General features: G+C 39.1%; 1 pseudogene across 1 annotated transcript; it reads right to left on the bottom strand.

Moving 5' to 3' along the window:
* Positions 1-691: 691 nt before the first annotated feature.
* On the bottom strand, positions 692-18,757 carry LOC309652938 (transcription initiation factor TFIID subunit 9 pseudogene; annotated as a pseudogene). The gene has a single exon. The product of its transcript is annotated as a transcription initiation factor TFIID subunit 9 pseudogene (transcript).
* Positions 18,758-24,163: the final 5,406 nt, after the last annotated feature.

Below are 24,163 nucleotides of genomic sequence, written 5' to 3' on the forward strand. Positions count from 1 at the left end.
TATTTGTAGACTTTTTTTTTTTTTTTGAGAGCTTTAGTAATATTTAATTAGCTTACCAGTGTTTCTTACATTTTTATAAAACAGGCTAATTTCGTATCACTCTTCACAATCACACATATATGGAGAGAAACAACAGTCAAAAGCAGTATCTTGGAACCCAAGGATAAATTTCATTATATGCTAAGAGGTAAAAAGCAAGATATAATATTTACATGTATTTATATGACTGGAACAAAATTAAATATTAGCAGATTATTTTAAGATTATGGGATTATACATTTTTTCTTTTTAATTTTTCATGTTTTTTTTAGACAAGAAGCACATCCTTTCTAATATGAAACCATAAAAATTTCTTTGTGACATTAATTAAAAAGTGACCTCAGCCAGACTGATCAAACATAAAACGTTAGTTAATGAGCTTGAAGAGAGAATTCTCAAGCTTTTCACTGTGTTCTAGTTTCTGCCTAAAGTACCTGTTTGAACCTCCAATCTAGTCATAACAAATCCTTCTAGAAGCAGAGTGAAAGAATAGAATTAATACGCAGTTTCTATGCCAAGATAAAGTTAAAAAAATTTTTTTAACTTCAGCTGCCAAGGGTTGGTTAAGTATACTCCTAGGTTCATGGCCTCTCTTTTTAAAATTTCATTCCCATATCCCATCCTCATTCCTGTCCTCCCATCGGAACTGGCCTTGTTATGTAAATATCTTTTGGCTTACAAGAGTTCTTACAAAATATGTATTCTGTGTTTGTCATGTATTTTCAATTTATATAAAAGGTATGTCATTATTTTTGTTATTTTCACTAAGCTTGTATTTTTAAGATTCATCACATTGCTATACATACATCTAACTCAGGTTTCTGATCATTGCATAGTACTCCATTGAGTGCATCTACCAATTTACCTATGCACTTTCCCTGTAATGGACACCCAGGTCGCTGTCAATTCCCAACAAGGCAAAACACCAGCAGTACACATCCTTGTCCATATTGCCTTATGGACCTTGTGAGACTACCTTTGTTGCACAGACCCAGAAGTGGAAATCTTGGATCATAAGCTATATGTATACTTGATTTTCTACATTAGTACCAAATTAATTTCCAGTCTATATTCCTACCTGCAATGCATGAAAATTCCTATACTTCCACCTTTCTGCCAATAATTTATAGTTTTGCCAGATTAGAAATACAAGTTTCTATACCATTGTAGACTTTTTAACGATGGCCATTCTGACTGGTGTGAGGTGGTACCTCATTGTAGGTTTTTGTTTTTTTAAAAAAATATTTATTTATTTATTTATTTATGGCTGCGCTGGGTCTTTGTTGCTGCGCGCGGGCTTTCTCTAGTTGTGGCAAGCGGGGGCTACTCTTCATTGCGGTGCTCAGGCTTCTCATTGCAGTGGCTTCTGTTGTTGCGGAGCCTGGGCTCTAGGTGCGAGACTTCAGTAGTTGCAGCTCTTTGGGCTCAATAGTTGTGGCTCGTGGGCTCTGGAGCACGGGCTCAGTAGTTCTGGTGCACTCGGTTAGTGGCTCCGCGGCATGTGGGATCTTCCTGTACCAGGGCTCGAACCCGTGTCCCCTGCATTGGCAGGCGGATTCTTAACCACTGCGCTACCAGGGAAGCCCTCATTGTAGTTTTGATTTGCATTTCTCTAATAATTAGCAGTGTTGAGCATCTTTTCATGTCTGGCTCTGTCTCTTACTAACTGTGTGATCTTAAGTAAGTTACTTGCTTCTCTGTGCCTCACTTCCTCATCCATAAGTTACCAATAATAGTGCCTATATGTTAATATGACTATAAAGCACTTAGAATAGTGCCTAGTAAGCATTAGACATGTGTTTGTTAAATTAAAAATTGACAGTTGGTGGTTGTCAGGCCTTGGCATTGTGTCCAGTGTTGGGAAGTAGAAGACACAGGAGCTCCTATCTCAGAGATCATCTCAGAGCCCCAAAGCCCTGGTTTCAATATAGGCAAACAGCTTGGCCAAACTGCTCCCCCCTTCTTCAAACTGGCCAAAATGTGACCACTGGGTCATTTGATGACATTCTTCTTGTGGAGCCTGGTAATGGCTGAAATCCAATGCCAATCAGATGATGATTAAGGTCATTCTGTGGAGTATTCTCTCTCCTAAAATTTACAACTAGAATTATTATGCAGATGAGGAAGTTTTTAACCCTGAGAAGTGAAGTAACTTACTTAGGACATGGCAGCATGATAGAGAAAAGCCTAGATTTCCTTGAACAGACTGTTAGTAGAAATACGGATATTAAAGGGTGCTGGTGGGGGCTCAGAAGGATTAAGGACAATTACAGAGAAATCCTAAATCACCTTAGAGAAAGCCTAAATACCATGGAGAAACTTAGTAGAAATCTGGACTGGGAGGCCATGAGGAATGGATGGGAGTCATGGGGGCCACCAGAGGGTGGATTGTGCTGAGCAGAATTTTGGCCCCAAGGATCTTAGCCCTCTGGTATTACTCCTGTAGTTATGTTACATGGTAAAGCGGACTTTGCCGATGTAATTATGGTTGCTAATCAGCTGACTTTTTTTTTAACTTTTTTTGGGGGGGGTTATTTATTTATGGCTGTGTTGGGTCTTCGTTTCTATGCGAGGGCTTTCTCTAGTTGCGGCAAGCGGGGGCCACTCTTCATCGCGATGCGCGGGCCTCTCACTGTCGCGGCCTCTCCTGTTGCGGAGCACAGGCTCCAGACGCGCAGGCTCAGTAGTTGTGGCTCACGGGCCCAGTTGCTCTGCGGCATGTGGGATCTTCCCAGACCAGGGCTCGAACCCATGTCCTCTGCATCGGCAGGCGGATTCTCAACCACTGCGCCACCAGGGAAGCCCCAACTAATCAGCTGACTTTAAAGTAGGAGAATTATCCAACAGGCCCAATACGGTCACATAAGCTCTTAAATGCAGAAGAGGAAGGCAGAAGAGATGCAACAGAAGAGGAGGACAGAGAGATGTGAAGCATGAGAAGGACTTGCAGGTGGAAGGGGCAATGTGATGAGGAATGCAGACGGCCAAAGAAATTGAGAGAGGCTTCTAGCCGACAGCCAGCAAGGAAACAAGGACCTCAGCCCTGTAGTCACAGGGAACTGATTCTGCCAACACCTTGAATGTGCATGGAAGCAGATTCGTCTCCAGAGCCTCCAGAAAGGAATACAGCCCTGCCAACACCTTGATTTTGTTTTTGAGAAACTCTAAGCAGGACTCACTTGAGCCATGCTGTACCCAGATATCTGATCTCCAGAAGTGTAATATAATAAATTTATGTTGTTTGAAAACACTAAATTTGTCAGAATTTGTTACAGCAATCATAGGAAACTAATACAAAGTCCTTATTCTACCAAGAATTTCCTGGGTTTGGAGTAGGAAGGGATAGGGGAGAGGCCAAAACATAAAAAGCCCTTTCTGACCTCTCCCAGCAATCATAGTTTTTATGAGACTGTCTTGAAAAGTTTAAAAAAAGGTCATAGAGGTACAGTGGGTCCTTCTAGTGGGTTTCTAGAGGAGATTCTGTTCCTATCTACGTCAGTCCTGCAGGGTTATTATTTACTCTCCAGTTCATGAGCCTGGCCACGAAAGCAGCATTTCTTAGCACAGTTATAAATAGATGCTGTAACAATGACGTTAGGAAAGTGAGCATCAGATAGCTGGACTGTGTGGGGTGGGACTTAGGAGTCCCTGGAGACTCCCACGTCTTCCAGAGGAGGACCCTAGGGCCAAGTACTGGCTCCTGGGCCCCAGATGTCCACAACACAGAACAGAAGGAGCAAGAGATCTGGGATCAGAAGGCCTGGGCCGGAGGTTCGATGATCACTTCCGGGCTGTGGCTGTGTGACATTCACTTCTCCTAACTTCTCCTTGGCTTCCTATCATAAAGTGGAGACGAGAAGACCCACCTTAAGGAACTGTAGCCCCAATTAAATAACATGATGCACGTGGAAGCATTTTGTCAGCTGTACAGCATCCCATAAGTCACGGTTGGGATTTGTGACAACTGTGATACTGACACAAAACTTAAGTCAACAGACATCAGTTGAGTTCTTCATACAAAACGTCTTGGAGAGTACAAAAGAGACCCTGCCATGGCTCCTGCTGATGGCAGATGTGGCTGCCGACATGGGACCCCCCCCCAAGAGCCGCATCTCCAGTATCCCAGAGGATCGCTACCTTCTTCATGGCTCCAGTGTGGGACAGAGGCAGGAAGTGGAAAGCTGCCTCCTACCTCTTTTCCACTTCCACCCAAGGTGGTTTTCTTGGGAGGGCTGGGGGAAGCTGAGGTAGTACTACATTGAGGGATTTGTGGCATTTTGATTTCTGAGTGATTTTTCAGGTAAAAACCATTTCTCCAGGAGCATGGTATGAGGAGCTCTGCACCTGTGCATGCGTGTACACGTATAGTGGTGGGACTGGGAAGAGGCCCCCACAGCGTATACGGAAACACTGAAATTAACTGACGTGAGACTGGGACTAAAAAGAGAGAGAGCCATTCTGTTGAAGGTCAGGTTCCTCCTGATTGGGGAATCTCAAGTGCCTGTGGACTGCAGATATGATCTGGACGTGATGCACCTGTGTTCTGTCCTACCTTGGTCTCTTTTTCTGGGAGGGCTAGAATGGTTAGGTTCTGTAAGTGGTTACGTTCACAGGGCTTGACTTTTATAACAGCAGGAATGGTACATGTCTGGTTTCTGCAGGTAAATAGAAAAGGAGTGTTTTTAAAAGCTGAGTTGCCAGAAAATGATTATGGGAGTATCTGGAATCATTCAGGGAAATTTCCAGAAGCCTGACAGCTTCCAGGCAGCAAATATAAATAAAAGAGAAAAAAATGAAAGCATTTGGCAAATATCCCATCCCTAGGACGTCTTAATAGTGGAATTTATTATCTTACAAAATAAAAAGTCCTAAGCAAGAGTGGTTTTGTGGCAGATCAATTAAATGGCTTGACAGCCTATCCAGAACTCAGGTTCCTTCCATCTTTTTGCTCTGCCATCTTTAGAAGGTTGTAATTCCTCAGACTTGTCTCTTCCTGACCACAGGGTGGCTTTACCAGTCCCAGCCACTTTATTCTTAACAATAAGGTGGGAAAAGCTATTTTCTCTCATGTGTCTATTACTTTTTAGATTTTAAAAAATTGACATAAAGTTCACATAACATAAAATTCACCATTTTAAAGTGAAGAATTCAGTGGCAGTACATTCACAGTGTTCTCCAACCACCACCTTTATCTAGTTACAAAACATTCTCGTCACCCCAAAAGGAAACCCCATACTTTAAATGGGGTTTAATTGAGCAGTCATAGCCCATTCCCCCTCCCCCCAACCCCAGGCAACCACTACGCTGCTTTCTGCCTCTGTGGATTTGCCTATTCTGGACATTTCATGTAGATGGAATCATACAGTATGTGACCTTTCTTTCACTTAACACAATGTTTTCAAGGTTCATCTGTACTGTAGCATGTATCAGGACTTTGTTCTTTTTTATGGCTGAGTAATATTCCATTGTATGGGTAGACCACAATTTGTTTATCTAGTCATTCATTGATGGGCATTTGGGTTGTTTCCATATTTTGCATATTATCAATACTGCTGATATGAATTATTTGTGAATGAGTTTTTGTGTGGACAAGTATTTGTATTTGGTGGCAGGGGGGTACATGCTTAGGAGTAGAGTTGCTAGGTCATGATAATTCTGTTTCACTTTTTGAGGGCCTGCCAAACGGTTTTCCACAGCAACTGTACCATTTTCATTCCCTCCGGCAGTGTATGAGGGTTTCAGTTTCTCCACAACCTTACCGACACTTATTTACCCTGTTTTTTGGGAAAGCCTAGTGCATATAAAGTGGTACCTCATTGTGGTTTTGATTTACATCTCCCTAATAACTAATTATATTGAGCATCTTTTTTAGAGGTTTGTTGGCCATTTCATTTGCCTATTTTAAAGCTTCCCTCCAGAACTCACATGATGCTCACATTTTATTTCTCTGGGCCAAGAAGAGATTCTTCCCCCTTTCCTGTATGTTATTTGTGGAGCGTTCATATCTGGTGCCCCTGACATGGTTGCAGGTGTAAAGTAAATGCCGGGTGAATGGATAGACACACAAAAAGCCACTGCCCACCCGTCTCTCCTGTTATTCTTTCCTGATAGAAGCCCAGTTTGGTTCAGGTAATGGGTAGCCATGTGATTCACGGGAGGCTAAACCATTGAGACACTGGTTGGCTCAGTATATAAACACTCCAATGATGAACTCAGGGAGGAAGAATGAAGTCAATAACAGGGCTGGTTTAGCTTTACATTCTTAAAATAAAAAAGTACTGTCATACCTTTTGACCTAATAATTGTACTTTGAAGCATATATCATAAGCAGATAACCAAAATGAGAGAAAAAGTGGCATGGAGATAATCATAGTCTAAGAAGCGAACTTTTTATAATCCCATTCCCCTTGCCAATGATTGGTTTAGGGTGGACATACGGCCAGTCCGTCCAATGGGATGTCAAGACAGGTGTGCTAGGGAGACTTCTTGGAAAGGTTTCCTCACAAGTCAAAAACAGACACTTTTGAATGTTAGTGTGTGAGGATGTGATGGTTGTAACTGCTTCAGACACCTTGCGACCATGAAGAGACAAACCTGAGGACAAACCCAACATGCTAAGGATGGTGAACAAGAAGATGGGAAGGATGCTGATGGAATCATTGAGCCATTAATTAGCCTTCTCTGAAACCACGCTACCTTTGAACTTCTCATGTGAGACAAGAAGTCTCCCTACGTTTAAGCCAGTTTGACTCGCAGTCAAAAGCTTCCTGAGACACACAGTATGAACTGGATGGCTCTTGTCTCTCCAGTTTTCATCCAGAAATTGAAAGCTTAGAATATAATAGCTGGCCTCCTGATTTCCAGCCAAGTTTTCACTTGTTCAAATAAGTGTCAAGATGTGGTGGCTTTGTGATGTGTCGACTTGGCTAAAAGCTGGTACTACATTTCTCAGAGTTCCCTTCCTTGTATGTTTCTAGTTAGAGTTGGTCACAGGAGACATTTGCAGGAGGTTTGCAAAGGGGAAGTGAAGCAGTTGCCGTGTTCGCTTTCAGAAGCTCAGCATGGGTCAGGCCCTGTTAACAGTGAGTGCACATTTTCCTGGATCTCCTGCTCTTGTTTCCAGAGCAGCAGTCAGGCTCACAATTCCGTTACCACGGGATCTCTTTCCTCAGCTTCTCCAAGTCCTGGGTCAGATGTCAGTGTGGCTTCCTGGCAAGAGCACCAGCTTCTCCTGCTCGTCACCCAAAGCAGCGTGTCTGGAGGCTTGGAGATCAATGCAAGTTCCAGTTTGTTCCTTGCCAGTTCCAGTGGCCCCTATTCTCTCCTACCTCATACCTACCTGACCCCAGGCTGTGTACCAGACACAGAAGAAGCAACCAAATTGAGACCATTTCACCTCTTCCCGTAATTGCTCAAGGTCAAATCCCTATAATAAATTCCTACTCTGCGTCACTCCTCATGGTTCTGTTTCTCTGACTGAACCCTGTCTGATACACAGAGTCAAGTTTTCCTGATCCCAGGTTTTAACTTTAGCTTTTACATCCTATTCGTAGCAGTGAAAGAAGTTTAAACGAATGGAGGTAAGCTCTCTAATAAAGACTCAATTATTCTTGCTGGCTTAAAAGAAGACAAGAAATCGTGGTTTCATCATGGCATAGGATCGCATCTCTAGATTGGATAGGGATGGTGGGCCACTGGTTTGCACCCGCTGATCTGGGTGTTTTAGAATCCATCCATCACTTATCTAGGTATTTATGAGTATTCAGATGACGTGCTGAATTTATCCATTTTATGTGAATTTGGGGGTTTATTGCCCAAGAAAGGATATACTCCTCAGTCTCCATCCTTACTGTATTAATTATCTATCTCCATCAAAATGCTGTGTAACAAATCACTGTGAAACTCAGTGGCTTAAAATATTAACTAAAAATTTAACGTGTCTGAGGGTTGGTGATTTAAGCTGGGCTCAGCTGGGCAGTATCTCTGGTCTTGCCTGGGCTCACTCACATTATCTGGCGATTAGCTGACTGTCAGCTGGTCCATGATGGCCTTGGCTAAAATGAGTGAGGTTACTCGGCTCTGCTCCACACATCTCTTACCTACCAGCAGGCCATCCTGCGCATTTTCTCATGGTGTTGGCAGAATGCAGGAGCGAGCCAGTCCAATCATGGAAGCTCTTTTCAAGCCTCTGCTTGTGTCTTGTTCATCTCTATCTGGTGGTCCTAAAGTAAGCCACATGGCTGAGCCCCAAGGCACAGCAGAACACTGCAAAGTTACTTTGCAAAGAGAATATTGATACAGGGAAGGGTAAAGAATTGGGGCAATTTTTGCAGTCTATCACAATTACCAACATTCTCCCCTCAGAGGTGTTAAGTAACCATGTCAGCTGCTGCCATTTCCAGAACCATTTCATTTCCAGTATCTAGATTTCTCAAGGCTTGTAATTGCCATGTTAATGCGTGATGCAAATTGTTCACTGTCAAAACCACTGTGTTCAAGCCTTGAGCTCAGCACCCCCTCTCATTAGGATAAGTAATCACCTTAAAAAGCTGCAGTTTTGTGCAATGAGCTTGCTTTCGTCTTTTCTTCTCAGGTATCTTATGAAAACAAATGAGTAAGGGATCACAAAAACAAAAACTCCAGGGGTGAAGAGTTGCTGACAAATAGACAAATATATACTGTTAGGCTGAGAATAAACTGAGTGATGGCCAACATTGCCTGAGTTCTCCGTCAGAAATGGTGAGGAGCAAATCAACTCTAAGTCAGCTGCATATATTATTGCTTATTTTTAATCACACTGGTTTTATAGACAGTAATTATAAACATATTATAGGCTGAAAAAACCACAAATTTGGGGCTTCCCTGGTGGCGCAGTGGTTAAGAATCTGCCTGCCAATGCAGGGGGCACAGGTTCGAGTCCTGGTCCGGGAAGATCCCACATGCCGTGGAGCAACTAAGCCCATGCGCCACAACTACTGAGCCTGTGCTCTAGAGCCTGTGAGCCACAACTACTGAGCCCGCGTGACACAACTACTGAAGCCCGCGCGCCTAGAGCCTGTGCTCCGCAACAAGAGAAGCCACCACAATGAGAAGCCCGTGCACCGCAATGAAGAGCAGATCCCCGCTTGACACAGCAAGAGAAAGCCCGTGTGCAGCAACGAAGACACAACACAGCCAAAAATAAAAATAAATAAAATAAATAAATAAATTTTAAAAACCCAAAAGTTTTAGGTTCTTTTTTCTTTTTCTTTTTTACCCCAAACTGATGAATTACAACTTATTTTTTACACTTAAAGGCTGACGAAAAACCATTTCTAATCCTATTAAAGTCCAACACAACATCTCAGATGAAAAATATGGTAACCATATTTACTCATTAAATACTGTTTTTTTAAAACACAACTTGGAAACAGCGAGCACGCATGTTTAATCTCAGTGCAATGGATTCAAAACCAACTATACATATTACATGCATCAAGGCTAGATTGCAAATTATCATAGTCATGTCATAATCTTCTTCACATTTTCTTTTCAATGCGTTTGATGATTCATTGGCAGTATTTGTGATGACACCATGTTAGTTGTAATGAAAATGATTTTGAACCTAATTTCATGAAGGAGTAATTAGAACATTCTGAACTACTGATGTTGCAGGAATTGATGCTTTTACAGCTGGAGATTTTGAAGTGGGCATCTGTACTGTAAACCTTTGAGGTTCACTGGAGTCCCTACTTTAGTTGACACAGATGTGGTTTGTTGGGTTGGTGGGCCAAGTGGGGGAGTACTTGGTCTGCTAGTAACTGAACCAACACTTAACTGCGGAACTGTTATTCTTCCCGCAGAAGTAGGTACTTTTTGTGGTAAAGACTTACTTAAATCTATAATTAGGAGCAGTCAAACAATATCTATCAGGTGGCAGTCTAGGGCCTGAATATAGCTTCATCAATGGCAAAGGGATTTGATTTCTTTGCCTTGCAATATCTAATAAAAAATCTCTCGTGGGGAGGAGAGGTAAAAGACTGGTCAGCACGACACTGGATTGCCAGTCGCACATCATCTGCATCAACAGTAGCTTTCTTAGCATGAGTTGAATAAATTTTTGCATCATATAGAATTGTGGTTACATATCGGAAGGCAAACTCCAACATCTGATTTATAACTCTTGGCTCATATTCTGTAATCCCCATATCCTTTAGGATTTGTGCCATCATCTGTGTATCTTTTGGCATGCTCTTGGGAGAAGCCATCTTGCCAGACTCCATGATATATGGTGATCAGACTTCTCGAACTAAATCACCCACAGTAACATATTTCAGTCCTGATCTTGATGGAAGTTCTTTGCCTAGTGCGGTTTTCCCAATCCCTGTTGTACCGGTGAGCAGGATGTTCCAAAGCAACATGGTTCTCACTGCGCTTGCTCAGGACGCCTCTGCACATGCACCCTGCACGTGACAGGGAGGGACCAAATTTTAGGCTCTTGAAGTTCTTGGTAGCTTTTCTATTCAAGAGGAGTATGTTCGTTAGCAAGATTTCTAAGAGATGCTCATTATTCACTAAAGGTGCCCACTACATATTTGTCTTAGTTTGGGTACCCCCCAGAAGCCAGTCCTGAGACAAGGATTCAAGTGCAAGTAGCTTATTTGGAAGTAAAGCAAATGCCAGTAGGGAAGTGAGGAAGTGAGACAAGTATGGGAAGGAAGCCAATAAAGGATACATTATCAAGTCAGGTACTTCTGTAGGCAATTGGAGAGCATAATCTTGTTGTGGAACTCTGGAAAATGGCATGGAACACGCATTTCAGTTACTCCACCCAAGGGATGAGGAAGCTGGGATATTTCTATACCAATCAGTTCCCAGCAGTCACTGGTTGAAGGCAGTTCCTCTGGGGCCATTAATTTCCTGGCACTTCTGGCCTGACATATGGCAGGCAAACTAGGCTTCAGTAGCTAGAGAAATCCATCAGGCAAACACAGTTGCTGGCTGTTGGAAGTGGGAAGTGGTAAGGGTGTGGGTATAAGGGCAGACGACCAACAGAGCCTGGATATGCTCTGGTACCTGAGCTATAGGTATTGGAACACTTCCTCTGCCTACAGAAGGTTACCTTCTCTAGTTGAGTGAAACACCAAATTAACTTTTCACTGGAGAATAACATGCTTTAGATTAATACGTTTTCCAGTGGTATTAAGGTATAATTGACATACAAGAAACTGCACATATGTAAAGTGTACAGTTGGATGAATTTGACATATGCATACACATCAATGAATCTTGCCTGCAGCAGGTATTGCTGTGGTGTTCTAAGGGTGATTTTCTCTTTCTCTTGTTCTTTCTGCATATGAAATTAATTGAAATTCTTCTGTATGGAATATTTGCTTCTTCATCCCCATTTATTATTCAATCATTTTTTCTCCCTTTATTCATTTTTTAAAATTAACTTTTATTGGAGTATAGTTGCTTTACAATGTTGTGTTAAGACCCCTAATAGTCAAAGCAATCTTGAGAAAGAAAAACGGAGCTGGAGGAATCAGGCTTCTGGACTTCAGACTATACTACAAAGCTAAAGTAATCAAGACAGTATGGTACTGGCACAAAAATAGAAATATAGATCAATGGAACAGGACAGAAAGCCCAGAAATAAACCCACGCACATATGGTCACCTTATCTTTGATAAAGGAGGCAAGAATATACAATGGAGAAAAGACAGTCTCTTCAGTAAGTGGTGCTGGGAAAACTGGACAGCTACATGTAAAAGAATAAAATTAGAACACTCCCTAACACCATATACAAAAATAAACTCAAAATGGATTAAAGACCTAAATGTAAGCCCAGACACTATAAAACTCTTAGAGGAAAACATAGAACACTTCTTGACATAAATCGCAGCAAGATCTTTTTTGACCCACCTCCTAGAGTAATGAAAATAAAAACAAAAATAAGCAAATGGGACCTAATGAAACTTAAAAGCTTTTGCACAGCAAAGGAAACCATAAACAAGATGAAAAGACAACCCTCAGAATGGGAGAAAATATTTGCAAATGAAGCAACTGACAAGGGCTTAATCTCCAAAATATACAAACAGCTCATGCAGCTCAATATCCAAAAAACAAACAACCCAATGCAAAACTGGGCAGAAGAACTAAATAGACATTTCTCCAAAGAAGACATACAGATGGCCAACAAACACATGAAAAGATGCTCAACATCACTAATTATTAGCGAAATGCAAATCAATCATTTATTTATTTCAGTATGGGCTCATGGATATTATTTATTGGGTTAAAATCCAATGCTATCATTAGTTATTTTGTTGTTCAAATTGTTTTATCTTTGGCAATTGGAAGTTAAGATGTTAATTATAATCCCCAGGGCAGTTGCTAAGAAAATAGCTAGATGTAGAGAATGGACTTGAGGACACGGGGAGGGGGAAGGATAAGCTGGGACAAAGTGAGAGAGTGGCATGGACATATATACACTACCAAGCGTAAAATGGATAGCTAGTGGGAAGCAGCTGCATAGCACAGGGAGATCAGCTTGGTGCTTTGTGTCCACCTGGAGGGGTGGGATAGGGAGGATGGGAGGGAGAAGCAAGAGGGAGGAGATATGGGTATATATGTATCTGTATAGCTGATTCACTTTGTTATATAGCAGAAACTAACACACCATTGTAAAGCAATTATACTCCAATAAAGATGTTAAAAAAAATAGCATATCATGTGATGGCAAATGCCATGGAGAAAAACAAAAAAATGCAGAGCAAGAGAGGTGAGAGAGAACAAGAAGCTGGGAAGTCTTAAAAAAAAAAAAAGAAAATAGCTAAAAAATATAATAAAAGAAATAAAAAGAGAATTAAAGTGGTACACTAAATATATGTATTTTACACAAGAGAAGGCAGTAATGGAGGAATATAGGAAGAAAAATGACATAATTCATGTATTTAGAAAACAAATAACAAAATGGTAGATGTAGATCCTATATTATAAAATGTAAGTGGATTAAACAATCAAAAGGCAGAGATTGGCAGAATGGATATTTGAAAAATGATCCATGATATGCTGTCTACAGCAGGCACACTTCATCTTTTTGAGGCAAATATTTTTATTAAACATTAATATTATTAGTAAACTAATAATAATTTTACTGCTGCTATAATTGATATCACTACTTTTCCCAATTTTAGCAACTTGTGCAACATCACAGCTATTTAGTGGAGACAACAGAACTTCGAATAGAGCAGAATATATTTTTGTGTGTGTGTCATGTTTATCTGAGTCAACTTTCAGTTGATTTAACAGCTGGTATTGCCATCTATCACCTTATCAATCTGCAAAGCTTGGTTTTCCATTTCACATATGTAATTTTTCTTTTTTTATTGAGGTATAGTTCATTTACAATATTATTTAAGTTTCAGGTGTACAACATAGTGGTTCACAATTTTTAGAGGGTATATTCCATTTATAGTTATTATAAAATACTGGCTATATTCCCTGTGCTGTACAATATATCCTCGTAACTTATTTATCTTATACTCCTTAGTAGATTACACCTATTAATCCCCTACCTCTATCTTGTCCCTCCCCTCTTCCCTCTCCCCACTGGTAACCACTATTTGTTCTCTATATATGTGAGTCTGCCTTTTTTTTGTTAAGTTCACTACTTTGTTTTATTTTTTTGGTTCCATATATAAGTGATATTATATAGTATTTGTCTTCCTCTGTCTGACTTATTTAACTTAGCATAATATCCTCCAAGCCCATCCATGTTGTTGCAAATGGCAAAATTTCATTCTTTTTTATGGCTGAGTAGTAGTCCATTGTATATATATATACCACATCTTCTTTATTCATTCATCTCTTCTTTTTTTTAAACTTTGAAAAAAAAATTTTTAACATCTTTATTGGAGTATAATTGCTTTACAATGGTGTGTTAGTTTCTGCTGTATAACAAAGTGAGTCAGCTATACATATAAATATATCCCCATATCCCCTCCCTCTTGCTTCTCCCTCCCACCCTCCCTATCCCACCCCTTTGCTTTGTGGTCACAAAGCACTGAGCTGATCTCCCTGGGCTATGTGGCTGCTTCCCACTAGCTATCTATTTTACATTTGGTAGTGTATATATGTCCATGCCACTCTCTCACTTCATCCCAGCTTACCCTTCCCCATCCCTGTGTCCTCAAGTCCATTCTCTACGTCTGCATCTTTATTCCTGTCCTGCCCCTACGTTCTTCAGAACGTTTTTTTGGTTTTTGTTTTTTGTTTTTAGATTCCATATATATGTGTTAACATACGGTATTTAATTTTCTCTTCCTGACTGACTTCACTCTGTATGACAGAATCTAGGTCCATCCAGCTCACTACAGATAACTCAATTTCATTTCTTTTTATGGCTGAGTAATATTCCATTGTATATATGTGCCACATCTTCTTTATCCATTCATCTGTCGATGGACACTTAGGTTGCTTCCATGTCCTGGTTATTGTAAAAGGTGCTGCAATGAACATTGTGGTACATGACTCTTTTTGAATTTTGGTTTTCTCAGGGTATATGCCCAGTAGTGGGATTGCTGGGTCGTATGGTAGTTCTATTTTTTAGTTTTTTAAGGAACCTCCATACTGTTCTCCATAGTGGTTGTATCGATTTACATTCCCACCAACAGTGCAAGAGGGTTCCCTTTTCTTCACACCCTCTCCAGCATTTAATGTTTGTAGATTTTATGATGATGGCCCTTCTGACTGGTGTGAGGTGATACCTCATTGTAGTTTTGATTTGCATTTCTCTAATGATTAGTGATGTTGAGCATCCTTTCATGTGTTTGTTGGCAATCTGTATATCTTCTTTGGAGAAATGTCTATTTAGGTCTTCTGCCCATTTTTGGATTGGGTTGTTTGTTTTTTTTGATATTGAGCTGCATGAGCTGCTTGTATATTTTGGAGATTAATCCTTTGTCAGTTGCTTCATTTGCAAATACTTTCTCCCATCCTGAGGGTTGTCTTTTCATCTTCTTTATGGTTTCCTTTGCTGTGCAAAAGCTTTTAAGTTTCATTAGGTCCCATTTGTTTATTTTTGGTTTTATTTCCATTTCTCTAGGAGGTGGGTCAAAAAGGATCTTGCTGTGATTTATGTCATAGAGTGTTCTTCCTATGTTTTCCTCTGAGAGTTTTAGAGTGTCTGGCCTTACATTTAGGTCTTTAATCCATTTTGAGTTTATTTTTGTGGATGGTGTTAAGGAGTGTTCTAATTTCATTCTTTTACATGTAGTTGTCCAGTTTTCCCAGCACCACTTACTGAAGAGACTGTCTTTTCTCCATTGTATATTCTTGCCTCCTTTACCAAAAATAAGGTGACCATATGTGCGTGGGTTTATCTCTGGCCTTTCTATCCTGTTCCATTGATCTATATTTCTGTTTTTGTGCCAGTACCATACTGTCTTGATTACTGTAGCTTTGTAGTATAGTCTGAAGTCAGGGAGCCTGATTCCTCCAGCTCTGTTTTTCTTTCTCAAGATTGCTTTGGCTATTCGGGGTCTTTTGTGTTTCCATACAAATTGTGAAATTTTCTGTTCTAGTTCTGTGAAAAATGTCACTGGTAGTTTGATAGGAACTGCACTGAATCTGTAGATTGCTTTGGGTAGTATAGTCATTTTTACAATGTTGATTCTTCCAATCCGAGAACATGGTATGTCTCTCCATCTGTTTGTATTGTCTTTAATGTCTTTCATCGGTATCTTATAGTTTTCTGCATAGAGGTCTTTTGTCTCCTTAGGTAGGTTTCTTCCTAGGTATTTTATTCTTTTTGTTGCACTGGTAAAGGGGAGTGTTTCCTTAATTTCGCTTTCAGATTTTTCATCATTAGTGTACAGAAATGCAAGAGATTTCTGTGCATTAATTTTGTATCCTGTGACTTTACCAAATTCATTGATTAGCTCTAGTAGTTTTCTATTAGCATCTTTAGGATTCTCTATGTCTAGTATCATGTCATCTGCAAACAGTGACAGTTTTACTTCTTCTTTTCTGATTTACATTCCTTTTATTTCTTTTTCTTCACTGATTGCTGTGGCTAAAGCTTCCAAAACTATGTTGAATAATAGTGGTGACAGTGGGCAACCTTGTCTTGTTCCTGATCTTAGTGGAAATGGTTTCAGTTTCTCACCATTGAGAATTTTGTTGGCTGTGGGTTTGTCATATATGGCCTTTATTATGTTGAGGTAAGTTCCCTCTGTGCCTAATTTCCGGAGGGTTTTTATCATAAATGGGTGTTGAATTTTGTCAAAAGCTTTTTCTGTATCTATTGAGATGATCATATGGTTTTCATCCTTCAATTTGTTAATATGGTTTTTCACATTGATTGATTTGTGTATATTAAAAAATCCTTGCATTCCTGGGATAAACCCCACTTGATCATGGTGTATGATCCTTTTAATGTGCTGTTGGATTCTGTTTGCTAGAATTTTGTTGAGGATTTTTGCATCTATGTTCATCAGTGATATTGGCCTGTAGTTTTCTTTCTTTGTGACATCTTTGTCTGGTTTTGGTATCAGGGTGATGGTGGCCTCATAGAATGAGTTTGGGAGTGTCCCTCCCTCTGCTGTATTTTGGAAGAGTTTGAGAAGGATAGGTGTTAGCTCTTCTCTAAATGTTTGATAGAATTCGCCTGTGAAGCCATCTGGTCCTGGGCTTTTGTTTGTTGGAATATTTTTAGTCACAGTTTCAACTTCAGTGGTTGTGATTGGTCTGTTTATATTTTCTGTTTCTTCCTAGTTCAGTCTCGGAAGATTGTGGTTTTCTAAGAATTTGTCCATTTCTTCCAGGTTTTCCATTTTATTGGCATATAGTTGTAGTAAGCTCTCTTGATCCTTTGTACTTTTGCAGTGTCAGTTGTTATTTCTCCTTTTTTTAAAAAAATTATTTATTTATTTATTTTTATTTATGGCTGTGTTGGGTCTTCGTTTCTGTGCGAGGGCTTTTTCCAGTCGTGGCAACCGGGGGCCACTCTTTATCGCGGTGTGCGGGCCTCTCACTATCGCAGCCTCTCCTGTTGTGGAGTACAGGCTCCAGATGCGCAGGCTCAGTAATTGTGGCTCACGGGCCCAGCCGCTCCGCGGCATGTGGGATCTTCCCGGACCAGGGGTCGAACCCGTGTCCCCTGCATTGGCAGGCAGATTCTCAACCACTGCACCACCAGGGAAGCCCATACTTCTCCTTTTTTATTTCTAATTCTGTTGACTTGAGTCTTCTCCCTTTTTTTCTTGATGAGTCTGGCTAATGGTTTATCAATTTTGTTTATCTTCTCAAAGAACCAGCTTTTAGTTTTATTGAGCTTTGCTATCGTTTCCTTCATTTCTTTTTCACTTATTTCTGATCTGATTTTTATGATTTCTTTCCTTCTGCTAACTTTGGGTTTTTTTTGTTCTTCTTTCTCTAATTGCTTTAGGTGTAAGGTTAGGTTGTTTATTTGAGATGTTTCTTGTTTCTTGAGGTAGGCTTGTATTGCTATAAAGTTCCCTCTTAGAACCGCTTATGCTGCATCCCATAGTTTTTGCGTCATCGTGTTTTCATTGTCATTTGTTTCTAGGTATTTTTTGATTTCCTCTTTGATTTCTTCAGTGATCTCTTGGTTATTTAGCAGTGTATTGTTTAGCCTCCATGTCTTTGCATTTTTTAAAGATTTTTTCCTGTAATTGATATCTAGTCTCATAGCGTTGTGGTCAGAAAAGATACTTGATAGGATTTCAATTTTCTTAAATTTACCAAGGCTTAATTTGTGACCCAAGATATGATCTATCCTGGGGAATGTTCCATGAGCACTTGAGAAGAAAGTGTATTCTGTTGTTTTTGGATGGATTGTCCTATAAATATCAATTAAGTCCATCTTGTTTAATGTGTCATTTAAAGCTTGTGTTTCCTTATTTATTTTCATTTTGGATGATCTGTCCATTGATGAAAGTGGGGTGTTAAAGTCCCCTACTATGATTGTGTTACTGTCGATTTCCCCTTTTACAGCTGTTAGCATTTGCCTTATGTATTGAGGTGCTCCTATGTTGGGTGCATAAATATTTACAATTGCTGTATCTTCTTCTTGGATTGGTCCCTTGATCATTATGTAGTGTCCTTTGTCTCTTGTGACAGTCTTTATTTTAAAGTCTATTTTGTCTGGTATGAGAATTGCTACTCCAGATTTCTTTTGATTTCCATTTGCATGGAATATCTTTTTCCATCCCCTCACTTTCAGTCTGTATGTGTCCCTAGATCTGAAGTGGGTGTCTTGTAGACAGCATATATACAGGTCTTGTTTTTGTATGCATTCAGCCAGTCTGTGTCTTTTGGTTGGAGCATTTAATCTGTTTACATTTAAGGTAATTATTGATATGTATGTTCCTATTACCATTTTCTTAATTGTTTTGGGTTTGTTATTGTAGGTCTTTTCCTTCTCTTGTGTTTCCTGCCTAGAGAAGTTCCTTTAGCATTTGTTGTAAAACTGGTTTGGTGGTGCTGAATTCTCTTAGGTTTTGCTTTTCTGTAAAGGTTTTAATGTCTCCGTGGAATCTGAATGAGATCCTTGCTGGGTAGAGTAATCTTGTTTGTAGGTTTTTCCCTTTCATCACTTTAAATATGTCCTACCACACCCTTCTGGCTTGCAGAGTTTCTGCTGAAAGATCAGCTGTGAACCTTATGGGGATTCCCTTGTATGTTATTTGTTGCTTTTCCCTTGTTGCTTTTAATATTTTTTCTTTGTATTTAATTTTTGGTAGTTTGATTTATATGTGTCTTGGTGTGTTTTTCCTTGGGTTTATCCTGTATGGGACTCTCTGTGCTTCCAGGACTTGATTATCTATTTCCTTTCCCATATTAGGGAAGTTTTCAACTATTGTCTCTTCAAATATTTTCTCAGTCCCTTTCTTTTTCTCTCCTTCTTCTGAGACTCCTATAATTCGAATGTTGGTGCATTTAATGTTGTCCCAGAGGTCTCTGAGACTGTCCTCAATTCTTTTCATTCTTTTTTCTTTATTCTGCTCTGCGGTAGTTATTTCCACTATTTTATCTTCCAGGTCACTTATCCGTTCTTCTGCCTCAGTTATTCTGCTATTGATTCCTTCTAGAGAATTTTTAATTTCATTTATTGTGTTGTTCATCATTGTTTGTTTGCTCTTTAGTTCTTCTGGGTCCTTGTTAAACATTTCTTGTATATTCTCCATTCTATTTCCAAGATTTTGCATCATCTTTACTATCATTACTCTGAATTCTTTTTCAGGTAGACTGCCTATGTTTTCCTCATTTGTTTGGTGTGGTGGATTTGTACTTTGCTCTTTCATCTGCTGTGTGTTTCTCTGTCTTCTCATTTTGCTTAACTTACTGTGTTTGGGATCTCCTTTTCGCAGTCTGCAGGTTCATAGTTCCCATTGTTTTTGGTGTCTGCCGCCAGTGGGTAAGGTTTGTTCAGTGGATTGTGTAGGCTTCCTGGTGGAGGGGTCTGGTGCCTGTGTTCTGGTGGATGAGGCTTCATCTTGTCTTTCTGGTGGGCAGGACCACATCTGGTAGTGTGTTTTGGGGTGTCTGTGAACTTAGTATGATTTTAGGCAGCCTCTCTGCTAGTGGGTGGGGTTGTGTTCCTGTCTTGCTGGTTGTTTGGCATGGGGCATCCAGCACTGTAGCTTGCTGGTCGTTGAGTGGAGCTGGGTCTTAGCGTTGAGACGCAGATCTCTGGGAGACCTCTCACCAATTGATATTACTTGGGGCCAGGAGGTCTCTGGTGGTCCAGTGTCCTGAACTTGGCTCTCCCACGTCAGAGGCTCACGCGTGACACCCAGCTGGAACAGGAAGACTCTGTCAGCCACACAGAGATCCCAGAGGGGGTCACTGCATGCCATGTAGGGCCACAGAGGAAGGTCCAGGTTTTGGTCAGGTGGCAAAGACAGGAGCAAGAGGAAACTCTAGGCCAGAGCCTTTAATGGGGTTTCTGAACATGAGTTTACTGGGGAATAGCAGAGGAACTGCAATTCTGGAAGGCTCATTGTTGCAGGTTACAGGTCAGTCTGTGGAGGGTTCAGGATGGGCTGTATTTATGGGGAAGGAACACACCTATTCATTCATCTCTTGATGGACACTCACTGCTGTGAACATTGGGGTGCATGTATCTTTTTGAATTATTATTATTTTTTTTTTTTGGAAAAATACCCAGGAGTGGATTTGCTGGGTCATATGGTAGTTCTGTTTTTAGTTTTTTGAGAAATCTCCATACTGTTTTCCAGTGTGGATGCAGCAATTTACATTCCCACCAACAGTGTAGGAGGGTTCCCTTTTCTCCACATTCTTGCCAACATTTGTAATTTGTGGTCTTTTTGATGGTAGCCATTTTGACATATGTGAGGTGATATCTCATTGTAGTTTTAATTTGCATTTCTCTGATGATGAACGATGATGAGCCTCTTTTCATGTGCCTGTTGGCCATCTGTATGTCTTCCTTCAAAGAATGTCTATTCAGGTCTTCTGCCCATTTTTATTCGGGTTGTTTGTTTTTGGTTTTTTTTTTGATGTTGTGTTGTATGAGCTGCTTATATATTTTGCTTATCGATCATATCCTTTGCAAATATTTTCTCCCATTCAGTAGGTTGTCTTTTTGTTTTGTTTATGGTTTCCTTTATTATGCAAAAGCTTTTAAGTTTAATTAGGTCCCAGAAAAAGATAACATGAAATGTAAGCAAAAAGCGTTAGAGTGTCTATACTAATATCAGACAAAATACACTTTATTGCAAACATTGGTACTAGAGACAAAAAAGGATATTTTATAATGATAAAAGATTCAATTCATCAGGAAAATCGAACAATTATAAATATATGTGCATGTAAGAACAGACTCCCAAAAATCATGAAACAAAAGCTGACTGGATTGAAGGGAGAAATAGACAAAACTTCTGGAATGCAACTCAAGCAGTGCTTACAGAGAATTTTATAGGTATAAACGCCTATATGAAAAAAAGAATGATCTCAAATAAATAACCTAATTTTCTACCTTAAGAAATAAGGAAAAGAAGAACTAACTAAACACAAAGCAAGCAGAAGGGAGGAAATGACAAAGATTAGAGTGGAAATTAATGAAATAGGACATAGAAAAACAATAGAGAAATATCAATGAAACCAAAAGCTGGGTCTTTGAAAAGATCAACAAAATTGACCAACCTTTATCTAGATTGAGCAAGAAAGAAAGAGAAGACTCAAATTACTAAAGTAAGTAATGAATGTGAGGACATTACTACTGACCCTATGAAAATAAGAAGGATTAGAAGGGAATAATATGAACAATTATATGCCAAAAATTGGATAACCTAGATGACATGGGTAAATTCCCAGAAAGATACAAGTACTGAAACTGTTTCAAGCAGAAATAGAAAATCTAAATGTAAGTAAGACATTGAATCAGTAATCAAAAAACTTCCCACAATGTAAGTCCCGTGACCAGATGACTTTGCTCATGAATTCTACTTAGTGTTTAAGGAAGAGGTAACACCAAGCTGTTGCAAACTCTTCCAAAAAATAGAAAGGAGGGAATACTTAACAACTCATTCCATGTGGTCAGTATTACCCTCATACGAAAACCAAAGACATTACAAGAAAAGAAACTATAGACCAATATCCATTATGATTATAGATGCATAAGTACTCTCCAAAACGCTGGGAAACCAAATCCAAATATAGAAAGGATTTTACACTATGACCAAGTGATATTTATTCCATGTATGCAAGATGGTGTCAGTGTATGAAAATCAATCAATGTAACACATCATATTAATAAAGAACAAGAACCCCATAATTACTTCAATAGACAAAGAAAAAGCATTTGACAAAATCCAAGACCTTTTCATTATTAAAAAAAAACACTCAACAAACTAGGAATAGAAGGGAACTTCCTTAACTTGGTATAGGGCATCTATGAAAAGCCCACAGCTAACACCGTACTTGTGACTGAAAGCTTTCTCCCTAAGAACAGGAACAAGATGGGTGTCCCCTTCTTGCTTCTTCTATTCAACACTTAACTGGACGTTATTGCCAGGGCAGTCAGGCAAGTAAAAGAAATAAAAGGTATCTAGATTGGAAAAGAAGAAGTAAAACTATCTCTATTTGCAGATGACATGATCTTGTATATAGAAAATTCTGAGGAATTCTCACACGCACACACACACACACACACACACACACACACAATTAGGGCTAATCAACAGGTCAGCAAAGTTGCAGGACACAAGATCAATATTAAAAAATCAATTGTATTTCTATACACTAGCAATGAAGAATCCAAAAATAAAAAAAAATAAAACAAAATAATTCCATTTACAAAAGAAATAAAAAGAATAAAATGCTTAGGAGTAAATTGAACAAAAGATGTGTAAGACTTGTACCCTAGGAAGTACAAAACATCACTGAAAGAAGTTAAAGAAGACTTAAATAAATGGAAGGGCATCTCATGTTCATTGATTGAAAGACTTAATGTTGTTAAGATTACAACGTTGATCTATAGATTCAGCACAGTCCCTATAAAAATCTTAGCTGCTTTGTTTTTAAAGCTAAAATTGACAAGCTTCTCCTAAAATTCACATGGAAACTCAAAATACCTAGAACAGCTAAAACAATGTTGAAAAAGAAAAAGTTGGAAGACTCACAATTTCCAGTTGCAAACTTATAATACTTAAGAGCAACAGTAATCAAGATGGTGTGGTTCTGGTATGAGAATAGACATATAGATCAATGGCGTAGAACTGAGATTCCAAAAATAAACCCTTACATTTATGATCCATTGATTTTCTGCACGGATGCCAAGACAATTCGATAAGGTATGAATAGCCTTTCCAATAAATGGTGACGGGACAACTAGATATCCATATGCAAAAGAATGAATTTGGACCACTACCTCACATCATATGCCAAATTTAACCTAAAAATGGACCAAAAACCTGAATGCAAAAGCTAAAACTATAAAACTCTTAGAGTAAAGTATACACATAAATAAATCTTCATATTCTTGAATTAGACAATAGTTTCTTAGCTATGATAGCAAAAATATAAGTGATGAAAGAAAAAAAATAGATAATTTTGACTTCATCAAACTAAAAACTTTTGGGCTTCAAAGGACACTATCAAGAAAGTGAAAAGACAACTCACAAAATAGGGCAAAATATTTACAAATCATATATCTGATAATGGACCAGTAACCAGAATATGTAAAGAGCTCTTACAACTCAACAATAAAAATCAAATAACCCAATTTTTTAAATGGGTGAAGTCTTTGAATAGATTTTTCTCTAAATAAGATATACAAATGGCCAACAAACACATGAAAAAATGTTCGACACCATTAGTCATCAGGGAAATACAAGTCAAAACCATAATGAGATACCACTTCATACACACTAGGTTGGTAATAGGAAAGAAAAAGCAAAAAATAACAAATTTTGCAGTAATGTGGAGAAATTAGAACCCTTATACAAAGCTGTTAAGATTGTAAAATGGTGCAGCTCCTTTGGAAAACAATTTGGCAGTTCCTCAAAAAGTTAAACAGAGAGTTACCATGTGACCTAGCAATTCCACTTCTACACATACACCCGAGAGAATTGAAAATATATGTCCATGCAAAAACTTGTACACAAATGTTCATAGCACCATTATTTCTAGTAGCCCCAAAGTGGAACCACCCCAAATATCCATCAGTCAAAGAATAGATAAACAAAATATGGTGTGTCTATACATATCCATAAAAGGAATGAAGTATTGACAAACAGGCTACAACATGGATGAACCTTGCAACATTATGTTAAGTAAAAGGAGTCAGACACAAAATGCCACATATTTTTTTAAATTGAAGTATAGTTGATTTACAATGTTGTGTTAGTTTCTGGTATACAGCAAAGTGATTGAGTTATATATGTAAAAAGAATATATATATCCTTTTTCATATTCTTTTCCATTATGGTTTATTACAGGATATTAAATATAGTTCCCTGTGCTATACAGTAGGACCTTGTTGTTTATCTATTTATATGTAATAGTTTGTATCTACTAATTCCAAACTCCTAATTTATCCCTCCCCACCCCCTTTCCACTTTGGTAACCATAAGTTTGTTCTCTATGTCTGTGA

The sequence above is a fragment of the Balaenoptera physalus genome (genome assembly GCF_965194825.1).
Source record: "Balaenoptera physalus genome assembly, chromosome: X".
Taxonomy (NCBI): Eukaryota; Metazoa; Chordata; class Mammalia; order Artiodactyla; family Balaenopteridae; genus Balaenoptera; species Balaenoptera physalus.